Source organism: Bos indicus x Bos taurus, chromosome 16, assembly GCF_003369695.1.
Source record: "Bos indicus x Bos taurus breed Angus x Brahman F1 hybrid chromosome 16, Bos_hybrid_MaternalHap_v2.0, whole genome shotgun sequence".
NCBI classification, from domain to species: domain Eukaryota; kingdom Metazoa; phylum Chordata; class Mammalia; order Artiodactyla; family Bovidae; genus Bos; species Bos indicus x Bos taurus.
This window is the reverse complement of record NC_040091.1, coordinates 19,006,958-19,024,168: the sequence shown is the minus strand read 5'-3', so window position 1 is coordinate 19,024,168 and position 17,211 is coordinate 19,006,958. Positions and strand designations below refer to the sequence as shown.

Genomic DNA, 17,211 nt, shown 5'->3' with positions numbered 1-17,211 from the left:
GTCCTCTCTTGTGTTTGTATTTCAAAGAGAGTTTGCTTTAAGGGTGTTTCTGTGCAACTTTTAATATTGAACATAAAATATAAGGTTACCTGGATGGTTCTTTGCACGTTAAGATAGGCTCATTTTATTTTTAAGTTTGCAGTTGTCAAAAAATTGGGAGGTAGGACGTTCCATAAACAAAGAAGGAAGTTAAGTACATGCCTGGGAATTATTTGTGAATTAATATTAATAAGTGATATTAGGTAAACAAGAACAGTTTTCCTCCTAATTTCATAGATGATAGTATAGCAAAAATCACACATAGATCCAAATGGAAATTATGATAAATTTCTTGTAACCTTTTCTCTAACAGTACAATGAGTTTCTATAATTTTATAAATTTTAATTACCAATGTCACAAATGATGTCTGACCTGTATTAACACAGATCCTAACTGTATTACCAATCAGGAAAAGTAGCTCCATCTTTAAATGTGCTGTCTTCAACTGAAGCTTTTTCCCTCTTCTGATAGTCCTACCACAGAAAAATAGATAAAGGGCAAATTTACATTGAAGAATTAATTCAATGATTGTATTAATTTTTAATATATTTTTAAAAAGATTTATTTATCCATTTTATTTTTTGACTGTGCTGGGAGTTCATTCCCGTGCACAGGCTTTCTCTAATTGTGGCAAGTAGGGCCTGTTCTCTAGTTGTGTTGCTCAGGCTTCTCAAGGCAGTGGCTTCTCTCGTGTGTGGAGCACAGGCTCTAGGCACATGGGCTCGGTAGTTGTGGCTCATGGGCTCTAGAGGCAGACTCAGTAGTATCTTCCCAGACCAGGGACTGAACCAGTGTCCCTTGCTTTGCAAGGCAGATTCTTAACTACCAGACCACCAAGGAAGCCCTGATTGTGTTAATTTTTAATAATTAAATTCTTTTGCAAATAGCTTAAAATGCAGTGGCCATGAGCATAAGCCACAATCTGGTTAAAGAAAAAATATTTTTTAAGTTGCAATGTAAATATAATAAGTCCAAGGCAAAATTTATTTGTCATATAACTTGTAGCATGCATAAAAACATTTTTAATAATTAAAAGCCAAATATAATATAAACTAAAATGTTTATTTTTTGAAGATCATCATATTAACCATAGTGTGTTAATGAAAGAGCATTTTATGCTTCATTGGAATGCTAAAGAGTAGAAAAATAACAAAGGCAGTTTCTATGGTTTTTATATGGTGCTACTGAGGCACTATTTTCTGAGAGAATCACATTATATTTTTATATATGTTGATTATTAAAATCTGTGTCTTTACACATCTCATCCTTATACATTTGCCCTGAAATTTCAGCATATATGACTTTTGCTTATTATTCAAATATCAACTCAAATACTGATATATCCTTTGAGATCTCTTCACCCACCATGCAATTAAAGAACATTCTTAAACCACTGTATTTCTCATCATCCAATGGTATTTTCATTATGAAAGTGAAAGTGAAGGTTTCTCCGTTGTGTCGGACTCTTTGTGACTCCATGGACTATACAGTCCATGGAATTCTCCAGGCCAGAATACTCTCCAGGGGATCTTCCTGACCTAGGGATCAAACCCAGGTCTTTCACGTTGCAGGCAGATTCTTTACTAGCTGAGCTACAAGGGAAGCCCATTTTCACTATAGCCTTTATTTAATTAAGCAAATTTATTTATATACTCTGTCTTCTCTCTGTTCAACACAAGCAATATGGTTTCAGTCATGTAATGAGTACTCTACATATATTTGTTTACTAAATGTTGAGAAAATGAGAGATTCTGTCTGAGCACTAATGTCATGGTCAGATGGTCATTTAGAATGGTTATTATAATAATATGAGCATTATATAAAGTTTTTGCTTAAATATGTTTTCTCCCTCAAGACCTAATGTCAAGGAATTTTAGTGTGCGGTATTAAAAACTTTTTTGCCTTTTCACACTGTTCATGGGGTTCTCAAGGCAAGAATACTGAAGTAGTTTGCCATTCCCTTCTCCATTGGACCATGTTTTGTTAGAACTCTCCACGAGGACCCGTCTGTCTTGGGTGGCCCTACATGGCACGGCTCATCGTGTCATTGAGTTAGACAAGGCTGTGATCCATGTGATCAGTTTGTTAGCTTTCTGGGATTGTGGTTTTCATTCTGTCTGCCCTGATGGATAAGGATAAGAGGCTTTTAGAAGCTTCCTGATGGGAGAGACTGACTGTGGAGAATCTGGGTCTTGTTCTGATGAGTGGGGCCATGCTCAGTAAATCTTTAATCCAACTTTCTGTTGAGGGACAGGACTGTGTTCCCTCCCTGTTGTTTGGCCTGAGGCGGAACTGTGGTGGGGGTAACGGAGGTAATGGTGACCTCCTTCGAAAGGCCTTAGGCCTGCACCGTTGTATTTGGTGTCCCTGACCCCACAGCAGGCCACTGTTGACCCACACCTCTGCTAGAGACTGACTCCTGGACACTCAACAGGCAAGTCTGGCTCAGTCTCTTGTGTGGACACTGCCCCTTTCTCCTGGCTCCTGGTATGCAGAGTTTTGTTTGTGCCCTCCAAGAGTCTGTTTCCCTAGTCCTGTGGAAGTTCTTTCCCACTGGCCTCCAAAGTCAAATTCCCTAGGGGTTCTTAGTCCCTTTGCTGAATCTTCAGGTTGGGAAAACTGTTGTGGGTCCTGGAACTTTCTTAACAATGTGAAAATTTCTTTGGTATAATTTTTGTGCAGTTTATGGGTTGTATGCTTGGCAGCTTTATGGTGGGGCTAATGGCAACATCCTCTAAAATGGCTTATGCTACATGCTGTGTGTCCCAGGTCTGCTACAGCCAGAGCCCTTATCCCCATGGCAGGCCACTGCTGACCTGTGCCTTCCCAGGAGACACTCAAAAGCAGGGATGGCTCAGTCTCTGTGGGGTCTCTGGGTCCTGGTGAGTAGAGATTTTGTTTGAGCCCTCCAAGGGTCTCTGGTGGGTGTGGAGTTTGATTCTAAATATGATTTCACCCCTCCTACCATCTTACTGGGGCTTCTCCTTTGTCCTTTTACATTGGGTATTTTTTTTGGTGGGATGCAACATTCTCTGGTCAACTGTTGTTCAGCAGTGAGCTACAATATTGGAGTTCTCACAGAAGTTGAGCGCATATCCTTCTACTCTGCCATCTTGTGCTGGCTTAAAATTCAACATTCAAAAAACTAAGATCATGGCATCTGGTCCCATCACTTCATGGCAAGTAGATGGGGAAACAATGGAAACAGTGGCAGGCTATTTTCTTGGGCTCCAAAATCACTGCAGATGGTGACTGCAACCATGAAATTAAAAGACACTTATTCCTTGGAAGAAGAGCTATGACTAACCTAGACAGATATTAAAAGGCAGAGACATTACTTTGCCAACAAAGGTCCATCTAGCCAAAGCTATGGTTTTTCCAGTAGTCAAGTATGGACATAAGAGTTGGACCATAAAGAAAGCTGAATGCTGAAGAACTAGTGGGTTTTTTTTTTCTTTTTTTTTTTTTTTAACTTACGGTGTTGAAGAAGACTTCTGAGAGTCCCTTGGACAGCAAGGAGATCAAACCAGTCAATCCTAAAGGAAATAAGTCCTGAATATTCATTGGAAGGACTGATGCTGAAGCTGAAACTCCAATACTTTGGCCACCTGATGTGAAGAAACGATGTATTGGAAAAGACCTCAATGCTGGGAAAGATTGAAGGCAGAGGAGAAGGGGACGACAGAGAATGAGATGGTTGGGTGGCATCACCGACTTGATGGACATGAATTTGAGCAAGCTCTGGGAGTTGGTGATGGACAGGGAAGCCTGGTGTGCTTCAGTCCATGGGCTCGCAAAGATTTGGACATGACTGAGTGACTGGACTGAACTGAACTGATTAAAAAACTGTGAACCAAAGTTACGATTCTCAAAGTTCTGTTTATTTGTCATAACTCGTGTGAACTAAAGTATAGCATGTTTTCCCCTCAGGTGTACAACTCAGACATGCAAGAAATTAGAATCTAATTTTTCTCAAATTTCTATCTCAACTCCATTTCACAGAAGTAGGAGGTAGTTTTGATAGTTCTGTGCTTGTAAATATTTAACAACTACATATCTGAGTAAAAACAAAACCCACTATGATCAATTTAAGCTACCAATTAAATGTCACTGAATGTGAACTTGGGAAGAATGGTTTTATCATACAATGGAAACTTTGTTGTTGTTCAGTCACTCAGTCCTGTCCAACTCTTTGTGATCCCCTGGACTGCAGCATGCCAGGCTTCCCTGTCCTTCACTGTCTCCTGGAGTTGGCTCAAACTCATGTTCATGGAATTGATGATGCCATCCAACAATCTCATACTCTATCATCCCCTTCTCCTTCTGCCTTCAATCTTTCTTGGCATCAGGGTCTTTGCCAATGAGTCAGCTCTTTGCATCAGATGGCCCAAGTATTAGAGCTTCAGTATCAGCCTTCCAATGAATATTCTGGGTTGATATCCTTTAGGATTGACTGGTTTGATCTCCTTGCTCTCAAGAGACTCTCAAGAGTCTTCTCCAGCACCACAGTTCAAAAGCATCGATTCTTCAGTGCTCGGCCTTATTTATGGTCTAATGGTCACATCCATACATGATTACTGGAAAAACCATAGCTTTGACTGTTTGGACCTTTGTCAGCAAAGTCATGTCTCTCCTTTTTAATATGATGTCTAGGATGGACAATGGAGACTGTTTCAGTACAATACTGTTTCTAGGTCTCTCTCCCCACCTCTCATGGGGTGAATCTGATTTGGGGGCAGAATTGTACACTAGGACAATGACATTTCAGAAGGTATGACTTTTCTGACCATTAATGTCATCAATATAAATAGGCATCCTTTGATCTGACCATTAATGTCATCAATATAAATAGGCATCCTTTGAGATCTTGTGGAAATGGAGGTGTTTCTCCTCTCCCAGCTTGGGCAGTGTTTTCAGAGTCCTAGTGGAGAGCCAAAACTCCAAGTTCTGCCTGTGGAAACATGAAGGCTTGCACCTGGTGGGTCAGTGGAGCCAGAGTGGAGAATCTTGATTTCTATACCCACCTGGCAATATCGAGGCAACATCCCCTCTTTCCACCAGAAGAGTTTCATAGGAGGCCTGACTGTTAAAGCAATGGTTAAGTAAGATTCAGATTCTTATAACACCAAAATGTCCAGTTTCCAATAGGATAATGAAAATCAGCAATATCAGTATCAATGTGATTTAGATGTTAGAATTATCATATAAAGATTTTAAAGCATCCGTACATTTGTTTTCAGCATGTACCTAAAATTTGGCTAAAGAAACTTCTCTGAACAGAAAGGAAATGACAGATAAAGGAATCTTGAAACACCAGGAAGGCATAAAAAACTATAGGTAAAATATGGCTAAATATAATATATTTTCCCCATTAGAGTTTTTAAAATTTTTTGAGGATCACTATCTATCTAGTGTGATTCTCAATGTATTAGAGGAGATATGTTAAACAATTATTTTTAAAATGGAGAGGGTAAGAGAATGTAAGTGGCAGTAATTTTTCTATCCTTAACTGGAATTGGTAAAATTTTTAAAAAATAGCAGACTTTAATATATGTATATATAATGTAATATCTAGGCAACAATTAAAAGGCAATAAAAATGTGCTCTAAAACACAACAGATAATTAAAATGGAATTCTGAAAAAATGTTAAAGTAAAAAAATAAATAATAAAATATCTTTAAGTAACCTGAAATAATACAGAGAGAAAGTAAATAGAGATTGAAAATCAGATAGAATAAATTAAAACCAAAAAAATAAAATGGCATGTCTATTAAGCCTTAATTAACAATAATGTCATTAAATATAATTGGTCTAATAAAGCAATTAAAAAAGTGACAGAACAGATTTAAAAAATCATTACCCACTGTCTGCTTTTATGGAAAAAAGTTCACTTTAAGTATTAATTTATGTCCTTTAAGATGGGCCAAAGAACTAAATAGACATTTCTCCAAAGAGGACATACAGATGGCTAACAAACACATGAAAAGATGCTCAACATCACTCATTATCAGAGAAATGCAAATCAAAACCACTATGAGGTACCATTTCACTTCAGTCAGAATGGCTGCGATCCAAAAGTCTACAAGCAATAAATGCTGGAGAGGGTGTGGAGAAAAGGGAACTCTCTTACACTGTTGGTGGGAATGAAAACTAGTACAGCCACTATGGAGAACAGTGTGGAGATTCCTTAAAAAACTGGAAATAGAACTGCCTTATGATCCAGCAATCCCACTGCTGGGCATACACACTGAGGAAACCAGAAGGGAAAGAGACACGTGTACCCCAATGTTCATCGCAGCACTGTTTATAATAGCCAGGACATGGAAGCAGCCTAGATGTCCATCAGCAGATGAATGGATAAGAAAGCAGTGGTACATATACACAATGGAGTATTACTCAGCCATTAAAAAGAATACATTTGAATCAGTTCTAATGAGGTGGATGAAACTGGAACCTATTATACAGAATGAAGTAAGCCAGAAAGAAAAACACCAATACAGTATACTAACGCATATATATGGAATTTAGAAAGACGGTAACAATAACCCTGTGTACGAGACAGCAAAAGAGACACTGATGTATAGATCAGTCTTATGGACTCTGTGGGAGAGGGAGAGGGAGAGGGTGGGGAGATTTGGGAGAATGGCATTGAAACATGTATAATATCATGTATGAAACAAGTCGCCAGTCCAGGTTCGATGCACGATACTGGATGCTTGGGGCTGATGCACTGGGACAACCCAGAGGGAGGGTATGGGGAGGGAGGAGGGTTCAGGATGGGGAACACAGGTATACCTGTGGCAGATTCATTTCGATATTTGGCAAAACTAATACAATATTGTAAAGTTTAAAAATAAAATAAAATTTAAAAAAAATTAACAAAAAGAAAGCAAGAGTTTTAATAGTAATAGCAGATAATGTGGAAAACAGAGCAAATAAAATTTGAGACAGAGATATTACATGATGATCAGAGATAGAAACTGAGATATTACATGAGGCAAAGATATATACATAATGATCAAAGAGCCAGTCAAGCAAGAAGACACAGAAATTGTAAATGTGTTTGTACCAATCAGCAGCACTGCAAAATATATGAAGAAAAACTAAGACCTTAAAGGATAAATAAACAAAATCCAACATTTGATAGAACAATAGAAATTCATCAAGAATACAGAGGTAAAAAATATCTTCCAACCAAAAAATCTATCTGACATTTGATGAACAGTCCCCTCAACAGTACCAGAATATACATATTCATTATACAAGGCAGAAAATATCCTGGGACATACAGCAAACCTTAATGAATTAAAAGAACTAAAACCATACAAAGATATAAAATATGAAAATCCCTGGGTGTGAATAAAGCAGGGACACTAGGGAAGATTATGACCCTAAGTGCTTACTTGAAAAAAGAGAAAAAAAAAATATCAAAACTATAATCTGAACTCCTAACTCAAGAAATAAAAGAAAAAGCCAAGTCACTTCAAAGCAAGCAGAATAAATTAAGTAATAAAACTAAGAGCAGAAATCAATGCACATCAAAACATAAAAACAATAGAAAAAAATCAATGAAAGACATGGATCTCTGGAAAGGTAAATTAAATTGACATGTATTTACCAAGACTGCCAAAGAAAAACTAAAATTACTAAGCAAAAATGAAACCGGAAGTATCACTTCAGATCTTGTAGACATCAAAAGAATAGTAAAAGAATACTACCAGTAACTCTACACTCATACATATTATAACTTAGATGAAATGAAATATTTACTCAATAAGTGCAAATTGCCAACTCACCCAACATGATATAGATAATTTGAATAACTCTACAACTATTAAGGTATTTGAATTCATAATTAAAAACCAACTACAGATGAAATCTCCATGCCTCATTGTTTCACTGGAGAATTCTACCAAACATTTTCAAAGTAATTTGTGTGAGTTCTGCATCTCTGACAGAAAACAGAAAAGAAATGAAGACATTCTAACTCATTTTGTGAATGTATTATCTTGATAGTGTTAGGTAGTTAGAATAGGAAAAAGGAGTCTAGAAGGGTGGTGGCTAAAAGACAAGGAAGGGAAAAGCCCTCAAAAATAGAACAAAGAAAGGTCCGAGGACTGAAGTGAGGACCTCAGGTAAAACAAACAGCACTCCTGGCTAGCCCAGTTTACATAGGGCAGGCCCAGGGGGAGGAGAAAAAGCATGTAAAAAGAGGAGCCAAAATTGGGCCAGGGGCCTCTCTTCTCTTTGAGTCTTTTGGGTTGACATGCCGTCATGCCTTGAGGATGTATTTTCCTTTACTTTCTAAATAAAACTGAGCTGTAACACAGAGCTGTAACACTGGTCCATCTGAGGGCTATAATGCTGGTCCATCACTTCAAATTTTTCTTGCTATGAGACAACCAAGAAAATTACACACTCACTCCAGTACTTCTTGTCTTGAAAATCCTATGGACAGAGGAGCTTGGTGCAGGCTACTATCCATGGGGTCGCAAAGAGTCGGGCATGACTGAGCGACTTCACTTCACTGACGATAGCAAACAACACAAAGACAGTGCATGAAAGAAAAACACAAACCAATATCATTCATGAATCGAGAGCAATGATTTTAACAAATTTTAGCACATGAATTATTCAGCAGTATTTTAAAATAGTTAAACACAAAGACCAAAGTAGTTGTGTTCTAGGAATGCATTATTTCAATATTTGAAAATCAAAAAATACAATCAACTTATTTTCCGCTAAGGAAAAAGTCACCTGATTATTAATAATGTTTTCAGAAAGAGTATTTGACAAAATTTAACTCACATTCATGATAAACACTCTTAGAAAACTAAAAATGGAGAATTTCTTCAATTTGAAAACAAATGTCTATATAATACCCACCTACTGCTGACCTCCTACTTATAAATGAAAACACTCAGTGACAAACAATGCTCTCCCCCTAAGGTCAGAAATAAGACAACAATGTTCTGTTGAACACTGTATTGTAGGTTCCAGCCAGGGACATTAGGCAAGAAAATGAGAAAGAAAAGTCATCCCGATTGAAAAGGAAGAAGTAAAACTTTTTTTGTATGTAATATGGTCTTGTAGGTAAAAAGAAAATCCCAAGATTCCAAGGAATATATCAACATACTATCAGAATGGACAAGGGTCAACAAAGTTTCAGAATACAAGATCAATTTACAGAGATCAGTGGTATTTTTATATACTTGTAAAGAACAATCTGAAAATGAAGTTAAAAACACTATTTAAATAGCATCAAAATAATTTTTGAAAGGAATTAAAGATGTAAATAAATAGAAAAAATCCTGTGCTTTTGTATTAGAGACTTAATATTGCTAAGACAGCAATGCTTTCCCAATTGATCTAGAAAGTCAATACAGTCTTAAAGGTCCAGATTGCTTCTTTGTAAACATTTATGATGGTCTCAAAATTCATATTAAAACTCAAGTCGCTCAAAAAAGGCCAAAACAGTCTTGAAAAAGAACAGATTTAGAAGACTACACTTCTAATTTTTAAAATTTAAAATATATTTTAACAATCAAGATAATGTGATGTGGTTTGTGGAGAGAGATACAGATATACTGTAATAGAATTGAGAGTCTAGAAATTAGCCATTGCTTTTACAGTCAGTTGATTTTTGATGAGTGCCATGACAAATAAATAATGTTCTTTTCAATAAATGATAGTGATATGCAAAAAAATGAAGTTTAATTTCCTGCTTCATATTATATACAAAAAATTAAAGTAGAACAAGAATGAAATGTAAGAGCAAAAACTATAAAACTCTTAGAAGAAAATAGCTGTAAATCTTCATATCCTTGGATTAGTCAGTGACTTTCTAGATTTTACTCCTACAGAACAAGCAAACAAAAAATGGATTAATTGGACTTCATTAAAATTTAGAACATTTGTTTTACTGAGGACATCATTCAGTTTAGTCACTCAGTTGTGTCAGACTCTTTGTGACCCCATGAATTGCAGCATGCGAGGCCTCCCTGTCCATCACCAACTCCCAGAGTTCACTCAAACTCACGTCCATTGAGTCGGTGATGCCATCCAGCCATCTCATCCTCTGTCGTTCCCTTCTTCTTCTGCCCCCAATCCCTCCCAGCATCAGAGTCTTTTCCAATGAGTCAACTCTTTGCATGAGGTGGCCAAAGTACTGGAGTTTCAGCTTTAGCATCAGTCCTTCCAAAGAACACCTAGGACTGATCTCCTTTAGAGTGGACTGATTGGATCTCCTTGCAGTCCAAGGGACTCTCAAGAGTCTTCTCCAACACCACAGTTCAAAAGCATCGATTCTTTGGCGCTCAGCTTTCTTCATAGTCCAACTCTCACATCCATACATGACTACTGCAAAAACCAAAGCCTAGACTAGATAGACCTGTTTTGGCAAAGTAATGTCTCTGCTTTTTAATATGCTATCTAGGTTGGTCATAACTTTCCTTCCAAGGAGTAAGCGTCTTTTGATTTTATGGCTGCAGTCACCATCTGCAGTGATTTTGGAGCCCCCCAAAATAAAGTCTGACACTGTTTCAAAAATGAAAAAAAAACAACCCAACAAGTGGGAGAAAGTATTTGTAAAGCATATAGTCGATAAGAGCCTTGTCTCCAGCATATGTTAAAAAAAAAAAAAAAAAGCAAAAGACTTTAAAATTCATTACAATGAGATATCACCTCACACCAGTCGGAATGGCCCTCAGCAAAAAGTCTACAAACAATAAATGCTGGGAAGGGTGTGGAGAAAAGGGAACACTCTTGCACTGTTGATGGGAATGTAAATTGATATAGCCACTATGAAAGATGGTTGGAGATTCCTTAAAAAACTAGAAATAAAACCACCATATGACCCAGCAATCCCACTCCTAGGCATATATCCTGAGGAAACCAAAATTGAAAGAGACACGTGTATCCCATTGTTCATTGCAGCACTATTTACAGTAGCTAGAACATGGAAGCAACCTAGATGTCCATCTACAGATGAGTGGATAAAGAAGTTGTGGTATATATACACAATGGAATATTACTCAGCCATAAAAAGGAACACATTTGAGTCAGTTCTAATGAAGCGGATGAACCTAGAACCTATTATACAGAGTGAAGTGAGTCAGAAAGAGAAAGATAAATACCGTATTCTAACACATATATATGGAATCTAGAAAAATAGTACTGAAGAATTTACTTACAGGGCAAAAATGGAGAAACAGACATACAGAATAGACTTATGGACATGGGGAGAGGGGAGGAGAGGGTGAGATGTATGGAAAGTGTAACATGGAACTTACATTACCATATGTAAAATAGGTAGCCAACAGGAATTTGCTGAATGGCTCAGGAAACTCAAACAGGGGCTCTGTATCAACCTAGAGGGGTGGGATGGGGGAGGGAGATGGGAGGGAAGTTCAGAAGGGAGGGGATATATGTATACCTATGGCTGATTCATGTTGAGGTTTGACAGAAAACAGCAAAATTTGGTAAAGCAAGTATCCTTCAATAAACAGAAATTAATTAAAGAACAATTTTAAAATTCAATAATTAGCAGACAATCTAATTTTAAAAGTGAATAAAAGACCTAAAGAGACATTGCTCCAAGGAAGATAAACAAATGGCAAATAACCATATGAAGAAATGTGCTTGACATTATCTGTCATAAGAGAAAAACACATCAAAAGCCCAGTGAGACATCACACTAACATAGCTGTCATTAAAAGTACACATGTTGATTAGGAGGTGGGGCAAGTGGAATTCCCATAGACTGATGGTGGAAATGAAAAATGTGCACCCTCTTTGGAAGACAATTTCGTGTTCCTCTAAATACTAAATACAGGGTTACTATATGACCCAGCACTTTAACTCCTTGCTATATATCCAGACAAAAAGAAAAATACATCCTCATATAATCTTATTCATGAATGTTCACTGCTGCTTTATTCATAGTAGTCAAAATGTAAGAATAATCCAAATATCCATTAACTGATAAATGGGTAAATAAAATATATTCACTCAAAGGAATATTATTTAGTAGTAAGAAGAAAAAGGTACTGAAATATTACAACATGTACTTTGGTCTCAGGAGTGAGAGTAGAGGAAAAAGAAGGACAAGAAAAGAAAAGGCGTTTTCAAAAGATACGCCTGTGTATATGTACAAAAATCTAATTTAAAAATGCATAAAAGGGAAGATTTTTTTAAATTTTGTTTTAATTTTTTCTTATTATTTTTCTCTAATTAGCTTTGTTGATAATTTTTATACTCAGGAAAAAAATAGAATATTCATGAAAGATGACATGCAGCCAGAGAACTACGTTATAGGTGTCTGAAGGTACATAGTGATAGAATGCTTTAATGAATTTAGAAGCTCCACATTGTCCATCTCTAAATCACTTTCACATTTTACCTAATTTTTATTTTGTTTTCTCATGTTCCGAGTACAGACACAACGTGTATGGATTATTATTACTTGTGGAAATGCAGTGTCGAGTACACATTTGCCTAAATCATCTTATGAAAGATTTCTAAAAATGTTTACCATCATTTTCAATGGGATAAAAAAGGATACACACTAAAAAAAGCTGTCAACAATGTCAGAATTATAAACTGTAAAATTAAATTCAAGGACGTTTTTAAAACATTCATGCAATTTCAATCCTTAATAATATTAGGGAGCATACAAGGAAATTAGGCAGTAGTTCAAGTCTCATTTTATAACTTAGGAACCAAGCCAGCCCCAAATGGCCTGAGTGACTGTGTTGTGTGCTTTGAGTTCTGGAAGGGAATTTTTTCCTTTGGCAGTTGTCATTTGAAACTCAATCCAATCTTGTAAGATATGGCATATTTGCTTTATTCTTCCATAAGAAATGTTGTAATTCTTCCTCTTGTGGATGCCAAGATCTTGAAAATGGCATGAAGTAATGCTCTGAGTCACTAGATCCTAAAACTACTGATGCTAAAATTAAGACATATAGACCATCTAAATGACATTGATAATATTACCATTATTAGGAAAAATGGAGGAGTCATTATAATTGAAGAATCCTTAATATAGAGTCCTGGGATCCCTAAGCCTACTGTAGATGATAGATGAGTTTTAGGACATCCATATAAAGCTTTCAATTGTATATAGAAATGTGTCTGTGTATTTTTGTTTATGTATCATGAAGGGGAGACGTTTCAGTACCCAAAAAGTATATCTAAGCCAAAAAGAAAATAAAAAAGAAAATGTAGTGTACTGGGGAAATTAGATCCGTTTAATTTCCATTACTTGTGGCCTCAGTTAATGGCATGTTTGCATGTGTGTGTGCATGTCTAAGTGCATGTCTCAATCATGTCCAACTCTTTGTGACCCCATGGACTGTAGCCCTATAGGCTCCTCTGTCCAGAGATTTCCTAGGCAAGAGTACTGAAGTGGGTTGCCATTTGTAGGAAATGGTCCAGGGATCTTCCTGGCCTGGGGATCAAACCCATGTCTCTCGTGCCCTTTGCATTGGCAGGCGAATTCTTTACCACTGCACCACCGGGGAAGCAGTAGTATGTGTATATACACATAATGTGTTTCCCAGGATGTCACTCTGCTTCCTTCTTGTTTCCTTTGAATTCAGTGCCTGAGTGTTTGATATCTGTCCAAAGTTAGAGGTTCATAGTTCTTTCTCTTGTTCTCATTTAGTGAGACTTTAAGTCCAGAAGCCCCAGATAGAGCCCCAGGCATGGATGATTCTTTTAGAAAATATTCTGAGGTATTTGGAGGTCATCCTTAAAATACATTTATGTAGAAATCCCAAGCTTTTCATGACCCAAGGTGAGAATAAACTCCAACCTGCCCCTTTGCTTACCTTGCCCATCATATGTTTGCTGATGTTCCTGGACTGCCTGCTTTAGCCGCGTGCATAGGTGATGCTGATGAGGTGAGGAGATTTGAGAGAAAGTCCCTAGCACATGGCTTGCCTCAAGCAGAAGGCATTCAAGCAATGCTGTCTGAGTGCTTTTCTGCTTGGGACTTTATCCATCTCTCTTACCTTCTTTCCTCCCTACTTTGCCGTGTTCTTGGATCTAGGAAACAATGCGAGTGATGCCACAACAGATAAGATGTAGGAGGTCAGCCAGCACAATGCTTCTCAAACTTTTAATGTTCATCCCTGAATATCTTGGAGGTCTTTTTGAAAGACTCTGATTCAGAAAGTCTTGAGCAGGCACTGAGATTCTATATTTGTGAAAATTTCCTGGTGACGCCTTGTTCCTGTCTGAGGAACAGTCTTTAATAACCAAGTTGCTATAACACTGTCTATCAAAGATATATAGAGAAAAGTGTCTTGGTGTAAATCTGTGTTGAGTGAGGGCTAAACATGAGTGTGTCCTTCTGCTCACATGTACCCACTTCAACAAGAATGAGTTCACGCTTTCCTATTCTCTGAATTCCATCTTAAAATCAAGTGGTGATCTAACTTTCCACACTACTAAGCCCATCTTAAATTACACTTGAAGTGTAGCCTAAACTATGTCCTCAAAATTAGAGGATCTAGCTTGTCATTTTTTAAAAAATGGAAATAAAAAACAGTGAATGGGGGAATCTAAAAATTGGCTGAAAAATGAAAATACAGTTTTAATTGAAAAAAGAGAGAGAAGAATGATTGATTGTAAAACTCAATAAGACATAAATATAGAGCTAAAATAGAGCCAGGAGAGAGAAATGATTAAGAGATATTAAAAAAAATAAATTAAGACAGGAGTCAAGTGGTTGAGATGAATTAGATGAAATGGAAAGGCTTCCATGAAGGAAGTATTTCTAGATCTGACCCAAGGAAGATGGAATTATAAGGAATAAGTATCCTATATGTGAAAGTTAATTGTTCTGCCTGGGTGATGATATTTAAGAAAGTACATTTAAAGATGGAGCAGAATAGACCTTCTCTGCATAATGACCTATTTCTTGAAGTTCATGTGCTTTCTCCTCTGCTCAGAGCTAAATATTTGTCATCAATTATCACAACATATCCAGAAGTCACTGTATGAATTTTCCAGAAATATATTGCCTTATACTTTGTGTTCAGTTGAGTTGCATAGGCATGTCTGACTCTTTGTGACCCCATGGACTGCAGCACTCCAGGCTTCCCTGTCCATCACCAACTCCTAGAACTTGCTCAAACTCATGTCCATCGAGTCAGTGATGCCATCCAACCATCTCATCCTCTGTTGTCCCCTTTTCTTCCCACCTTCAATCTTTCCCAGCATTGGGGTCTTTTCCAATGAGTCAGTTCTTCACATCAGGTGGCCAAAGTATTAGAGTTTCAGCTTCAGCATCAGTCCTTCCAATGAATATTCAGGACTTATTTCCTTTAGGATTGACTGATTGGATCTCCTTGCAGTCCAAGGAATTCTCAAGAGTCTTCTCCAACACCACAGTTCAAAAGTATCAATTCTTACATGCTCTGCTTTCTTTTTTTGTGTTACTCCAGTATTAAAGTGTACAAATAGAAGTGATGTAGAAGTTTTCTTCAGCCTCTGAGGAGACTGACCCTGAGTAGTATGATGTATGGTTGTTAGCTATAAGCATTTGGATGGTGAAGGATATAAGTTTTGCCTAGAGCTTAAAGATGGTCATGAAGATTTGACCATAAGTCATGGTATCTCAGTCAGAGACCTAAGGGAAGGTGGGTGGTAACACTTTACTTGCAGTTGGTATGTTGAGCAATAACTGATTAACCAGATAATATACAGTTCCAGACACAAAGATAGGAATAAAGGTGGGGGAGGTGTGCAAGTATGATAATAAGAAGAATATGGATCTGAGCATGATGAAAGGTCTGTACTGAAGAATTTATCCAAGAACCAAGGTTGTGGCAAACTGAAGGTAAAATAGGTCAAAGAGTAACTGTGCTGAGTTGCTGTTCCACCCTCAGTATGAGTTGAGTACCACATGTTTGAACACATCTGGAATCTCCTTGGGAATGAACTCATCTCAAGGGTAAGGGTATACAAACTTGGCTGAGTAATGATACCTCAGGCATCTAAGACCAGATTCAATAGCGCTGATAGCTTCGACAGTGATGTTAGGTAGTAACTGGTTGTTGATTTAACAAGTGTGAGATAGTACAAGATTCACTGCATTGCTACAGGTAGCAGTTAGGATAAGCTAAACATATGTAACAGATGGACCCCAAGATGTCTAGTGGCACAAACAATATAGGAGTTTATTTCTTGTTCCTGTAACCCCTCCAAGGCAGCTATTCCCATTGCTTGGTGGCTCTTCTCCATATGATATTTCAGGGCATAGCCTCTTTCCAGTGTGTCACTCTGCCTTTCCCTAGGAAAGGAAAAGACAAGATGGAGAAACAAATCTCACTTTTTAAAAAGTCTTGGTCCAAAAGGGGCCCACATCTCTGCTGATACATCCTGCTGGGGAGAGCAAGTCACATGGCTACACTAGTCTATGGAGGGCCAGACAAATGCAGTCCCTGGATAGGAAGATACTTCCTAGCTACAGCTGTGTCCTGGGGACAAGGAGCATGGACCTGCATAGGGAACCAGTCATCTCTGCTCACGCCCATGTGACAGAAGGTAGCCTAACAGTGAGAAGGATGTTTTCTTTTATATACACAACAGATTGGCTTATGTTTAATGAGAATCTTTTAGAATATAGTTTCATCAGAACTTTGGGGTTATCAGACCAATACCAATGATGGTACCTACTTGAGGGTGGACCCTGTACAGCAGCAAAGGTCACAGTGGGAGGTGGTCTGCTTCAACCATGTCAGTACATGTCAGCAGAGGAGGGCTGAAGGTGTATCCTCCATATTTCCAACTTGCATGCAAACTGGAAAGAACACCTCTGAGACAGATGCTCCAGGGACAAGCAAGAAAACAGTCACTGACCCTCTAGGTACTCCCAGACAAGAGGACAAGCATAAAGAGCAAACTTAATTTGTGGGTGCTTAGCAATCATAGATCTTAAAGACAATTTCAAAATACGAGTATTTTAAGACTTTTAGCCAGAGTAGCCACCGTACAGGACATATTTGTGTGTGTGTGTGTGTGTGTGTGTGTGTAATGTGTATGTATATGTAGGTATATATATTTATGTGTATAGAAGTATATGAAAAAGTGAAAGTGAAAGTTACTCAGTTGTGTCTGACTCTTTGTGGCCCTATGGACTGTAGCCTGCCAGGCTCCTCTG

General features: G+C 37.6%; 1 protein-coding gene across 1 annotated transcript in view; it reads left to right on the top strand.

Annotated features, from left to right (window-relative positions):
* The window catches only part of USH2A (usherin), a 938,899-nt gene that overhangs the window by 139,678 nt on the left and 782,010 nt on the right, over positions 1-17,211 (top strand). The gene's annotated exons all lie outside the window — the stretch shown is intronic.